This window comes from Physella acuta, unplaced genomic scaffold (genome assembly GCF_028476545.2).
Source record: "Physella acuta isolate Inbredline_101_S28 unplaced genomic scaffold, ASM2847654v3 ptg000685l, whole genome shotgun sequence".
Classification (NCBI taxonomy): Eukaryota; Metazoa; Mollusca; class Gastropoda; family Physidae; genus Physella; species Physella acuta.
The window spans coordinates 178186-184525 of NW_026732204.1; positions in this window are offsets into that span (position 1 = coordinate 178186).

Below are 6340 nucleotides of genomic sequence, written 5' to 3' on the forward strand. Positions count from 1 at the left end.
TTCTAGACGTAATTAAAAGCTACAATTGTTTACCCCAATTTGATACTAATTTCAAAAAATGTTTTAAAGGTTATCATGCTCTATTTTCTTGTGTTTACTTTTTCCAGTATTGCTGACATGAGTTCAATTTACATTGGCTATAGGTTTGGTATAAATGAACACTGAATTTTTTTTTTTTTAAAATAAGTGTTTTTAGTGGTTTTTTTTAGGGAAAAAAATATTTTATATGTAATAAGTTGTTCTTACCTTTAGCTTATCAGACATAATATAACTACAAACACCAATTGTAAAATTAATACAATATCTACACTGATGCAGATTTTTCAAAATAGACCTTGTTTAAATATAGGCTTAAATTTTTAAATTGATCATAAAAAGATGTAAATAATTCCAAAAAAATAGAGGTTTGATCTTTTAGGTAAAAAAAGGTGGGTCTTTGTTGCACCTTAAGCTAGGAACATTTTAATTATGAGCTAAGTAAATTAGTACCTTTTAGCTTCATCAAACGCTGCTTTTCTTGGCCATGAGACAAAATATTTGTAAGAGAATGCTGCCCCTATTGCCACAGAGAGAGCCACCACAAAGTCTTTTTTAGTTTTATTTAGAAGAAGGTTGCGAAGGGCTGGTTTGGTTGCCATCTGCAAAAACATAGTTATCAAAAAAATATTCCAAATTTGAATTATGTTGTTGAATTTAGGTCTATTTCAATTTGGTTTATCTTTTACAATGGTAGGTATAATAGCATTTCAATAAATACATTATTCAAAACATGTAGGCCTAGAGCACAAAAAAAAATTTAGGCCTGTAAGTAAAAGAAATTGATAAATTTCCATTAGGCCTGACCATCTGAAAGGAGGTTGTTTATATTAATGTTTTGAGTTTATATTTAACTCAATGCAACAAGCCTGCCGGTTGGTTGAGGCCAGGCAAGGGGGAAATTCTGTCCAGGTTTCAAGGGGTTAACTCAAAATATCGTCCCTAATGTTGCATTAAAATATTGGAGATTAAGTGTTTGCATCGACTCAAATTGGACCACATTCATAACCCTACCAACTAAAATTTATAAATTATAAGGTCCAACCTAAATAATAAAATATTCAGGGCCAAAACTGGGATCTTGGTAAAATGTGAGATGCAATGGTGAGGCAGTAAAATAATTTCATAAGTAGGCCTAAGTTATTGAAATCTGCTGAATTACAGGTAAACAGCAAAGGACAAAAATTCATGTAACCAACGGTTGTCACATTAATCTAGCATTTAACCACCTTGACATTTATGATTTAATAATAATTAGATGTCCGTGATTCGCCTTTTAACCTATCCTATAGTATTACTCGCTAACTTGGAGACATGGTCGGTTGCTAACAACAATATGGCGTCCGGACCGGACGCATGACTTCCGACGATTTTTTTGCCAAATTCCAGAGACCTTCTACTAATTACTTTTAAAAGCGTTTACCACGCGCAAAATGGCAGGGTTTTCACGTTATAACAACAAGCTATAGGTGGCAGGGCTATATATCATATATGCCAGAAAAGCATTTCAAAATTTGCGTTGGAGAATGAAGGCTAAATTTAAAAGTTGGTTTCATTAAAAAATACTAGAACTTTTTAAATATAAATTTCCATAGTACAAAATTTATTTCCATACTAAAGCATTATTAGGTTTATCAATCTATGCAAAAATAAATCAAATATTGTCAGCTGTTTTTTTATAAGACTGGCCAGAAAATGACAACTTAATTCCTTTTTTTTGGGGCCCACTATTTGGTGATCACTAGTGAGGAACTCTTGTGCATAGCCAGTTAAAAAGTCAAACCGGACTCATGGCTTTTTGTAGCTTCAAACAAAATGGAGGTTGTCATGAAGAGGTGTGTCGTGCATGGCAGTCAGTGACAATAATTAAGTAATTTAGTTTAAAACGAACTAAAAATTTCAAAATTAGTACCTAATGGATTAAATAAGGATGTCTATCATTCAGTGGTCATGTTTAAATTGAAAATTGGGTAAATTTTTGATTTGGTAAGAAAATCTGTAAAATCATGATATAGCCTCCTTTATTATTCCGGAATTGTACAGCAGTAAAAAAAACCATGCCGTAGTCTGCCGAGCCGTTCCGGAAACCACCGAAAATACTGTAAACCATCATTTATTTGCCGCCATATTATTTTTAATACATAATGTTTAAAAATGTGCATGGATTGATTTTAGTTGCATTTTAAATACTGTTTGCTAATTATTTTGTATTTCTAATTATTTTAAGTGTATATGCTAATTTTTTCTGCTACTAAACATTGTTCTGGTTCTTCTTACTACTTTTAACTTTAGTAAATCTAATCGTCTTATTTTACTAGATCTAGATGATCTAGTTGTCGCAAAACTTCTGCAAGTTTTTTTTCTGTTTCTTAAAAAAGCAATAATTACTACACTCGACTGTATTAATAATATTTAGATTTACTAATTGTTACTAACAGGGTTCGTACTACTTTTTGAAAATGAAATTCCACAGATAATTATACAGATAATGTGTTAGCGAATATTTTATAAAATGATGACCATTTGTACTGTAATTACAATTACTTATACTAAATTGACACTTATTTTAGGCAATTGAGCTATATTTATATTGAAATTTCTCAAACCAAATTGACAGAAAATCACTTTTCTAAATCTGCCTAACTTAACTCCACCTAAAATGTTAATAATTAAAATAGTTGATTAAAATGATGCAGCTATTTTGTTTTAAACATTAGACTTATGTAATCTGTTCATGGTCTAATTGCTTATGTTTTCAATTAAACTATTATTAAAATGGTATAGGCCTAGTGAGAATTAATTTCTTTAAAGATTAATAATGATTAATTTAGGTCTGCTCTTGTTAAGAAGCCTAATATAGGCTACTTGTAAAAAAAAAAACAACCTCTGGAGGCTTTACTGTAACCACATGATTCACTGTCTATGCTTATAGCTGAGAAACAGGTTTGCAATACAAAATTGCCGGTATCCACCCCCCCCCCCCCAAGTCACGGTGAAGGGGTCACTGTGAGGTCATAATAGTCTAGACTTCAGTATGTCTGTTTAACACGTCATACCATGAACTGTGATGTGACTTATACCCCCCACCCATCCTTATTTCCAAGCAGTAGGTACATGCTTGGGGTCACGGTGAGTTCACACAAGTGACCGTAGTTACAAGAAGGGGCGGGGTAGTCTAGCTTTAATCGTCTTGAAATCTGTGCTTGTGTTTTAAAAACCATCCCAGCGTGTAAACAAAACACGGTATTTATATCTACCCTAACATTATTGCAAGAGCGTGTTGTCACACTTTCTGAAACCTCCTACCAACTTTTCAGGAGTGTCACGTCATTTATGGATTACTCCTAAATAAAAATAGTACCTTTTTGGAAAGTGACCGCTGAAGCAAACAGAAATACAGGTATGAACCCAAGGAGGCCTAGAGACTTATTAATCTCATAAATGCTTATATTAATCCAACCTAAGTGAACATGTGTTAACAGGAGGGGGGGGGGGGGGGGGGGGGGGTCTAAAATCTGATATTTTTTGGGGGACGTCATAAATGGATGAACATTACAGACAAATAAATTATATCTAATCTACCATTCATACACTTCCCCCATAACCTTTGTTATGACTGCCTGCATGCAAACTTAACCATTAATGTCCCGTAACGCCCGCTGCCGCCCGACACCGTTAATGTCCCGTAACGCCCGCTGCCGCCCGCTTACAATACGCATAGAAAAATTAAATTTGTTTCATTAAAATTTGGCATACAAATCCTAATTTTTAACTAAACAGGAAGTCGGATGGTTTCAGCATCCTTTTCCGGTCTTGTAATTTCAATGGCGCTTTTGAAAGATAAAAAATAATAGTTTCTTTCTATCTCGAAATTTTCGACTCATCTGTCGTATTTTTAGTAGATTTAATATTAAAAATAAAATAAAATAATGCCTCTAAACGTATCTAGGCATGTATTTTATAAAGTATATATCTTAAACATAACCAAATTGATATTTAACTGTTAAATTCGATGCATAGTTGTTTAGACAAAAATAAATAAAGTTGACTACCGAAAATGACCTGTTTTGAATTTTCTCCGACATTTTTTTTTTTTTTTGCAAATACCTATAAGTTAAATACTGACATATTTGGTATCAGTTTTTAGAGCATTCATTTCTCTACAATATAAGATTTTTTAAAATTTAATTAGTTATTTACTGAAATGAGTTTAATTGATTGCTGTAAAATTAGTCATTTAATCATTTAGAGTTATTCCCCTTACGCTGGGACTCTATGGTTGGTAAACTTGGAGATGCTATGGGAGATTAATGGTTAAACAATGAAAAATAGCGGGTAAAATCGAGAGCCTAACAATTCTGAGGGCGATCATTCTTTCATTAAATGAAAATTTTAAATACTCGTAGCACATTCACAAGGTCAGTCGCACCACAAAATATCTCTGCCCTCCCCTTCTCTCCCAATGACATAGTAACTGAGCATCCGTTGTTTTTTTTTTTTCTGCGAACCAGCGAAAAAGGTCCAACACAATGTAAACCCGCACGAAAGCGAGGGAAAAATTTGTGTAAATTCACTTAAAACTTTTTTTTGTAAGTTGGAAAATATGGACTGCGAAGTTTACGAAACTCAACAAAAATCACCAGATATCGTGATTTTACCAGAAAATCTACTATCCTACTCTACGCCGCCCCCCCCCCATGTAAAAATCATAATTCAAGCCTAGAAGTAGAATCTAGATCAAGATACAATAATTTTTCTTTGGTTGCAAACTGACAGGTCATAATAGTTAGAATACAACCTGGATTCTAGTTGATAGGCATTTTTAAATGTTACCTAGACTCTAGAATGCTAGATCTAGATCTAACAACTAGACTAGACTACAACGACGTAAACAAAAACGTCAGTAGATTCCTAGATATCTAGATTTTCTAGAATCTAAGTCTAGATCTAGATCTAGAATCGGTAATCTATCGTTTTAGGTACGTAAAATCGGCCGCGACTAGTAATGTGAAAAACAGGTGACTCCTTACATTTTAATAATTATTTCACATTTTGAGGAGGATTTATGTTTTGAAAAATACAAAAATGTTTTCTTGTTTCATTTATGTACCTGTTTTTAAACAATTGAATTAAAACTTTTCAGTAATAAATGAACACCAGCGATATTTCCAACAGATGCAACCACGCTCATTTACTATAGCAGCCATCTTGTTAAAGTTTTATTTTTATAGACATATAGCGCAAGATTCAGGCGGAAGTCACTCTATTTTACAAATGGCTGCTGTTTATATAGCAAATCTTGCTTGCAGACACAGCTGTTTAAAGTTAATTTCTGGCCTATATTGATATATTTAGTAGGTTGAATTATGGATTTTTTAAAATAAAATATTCTGTTATTTCAAATACACCATTAAGTTCCTTACCCCTTAAGAGAACATTTGACACCACATTTGAATATCTAGCTTACTCGGTTGACGAGAAAAGAGAGAATTTGAAATTTTTCCGATATTGGAAAATGAAAGACAAAACCGCGTTTTAGCCCCTCGACCGGCATAACATTACGTCGTGGACGTGTGTACACGAGCTATTAATTCCCGCCATGGTAATTGCGTCAGCTTAGGTTATTTACTCACCGGAAAATAACAAAAAGCAACTGAACAAAAAGCAACTGGTTGATAATAAAACTAGATCTAGTTATTTTATTATTTATTAAATTCTACTCTACATGTTATTCATACCATTTTATGAAATAATGAGCACCTGCATAAATCAAATGACCATAATAAATATTTTTATTTCAAATCCTAATTTTAAATAATATATGCATAAAATAATATGATAGTGTAATAGTTAAGATAGTTTATAAATAAAAATACATTTTACACTCAATCACTTTATATTGAGTCAACAGTGTGGCAGCTGAGGTTCATACATGGTATTAGTGTCCTTTTTTTTTTTTTACATTACATTTTTTTTCATCTTGAAAACATGACATATGTGATTTTTTTTTAAAAATAAAATCTCCATTCATCGTCACTCGCTTGATTGCTTGCTTACGTTTACTATCCTGTGGATGAAAAATCCCACCACGGTCGCGGGTCACCGTGAGTTCAGCAGGCCTATAGTACACATCATAGAATGAACACGCGTACACGAGATGGTCGGTGTCTTCACTTCTCTCTCTCTTCCCTCCCCCCCCCTTCTTCAAGCAAATTGAAAAACAGACCTACTTCCCTACTTCTGGACATTTTTTTTAAAGTTCGGTCATTTTTTTAAAAGTTCACATATCATTATCAGGCATGCT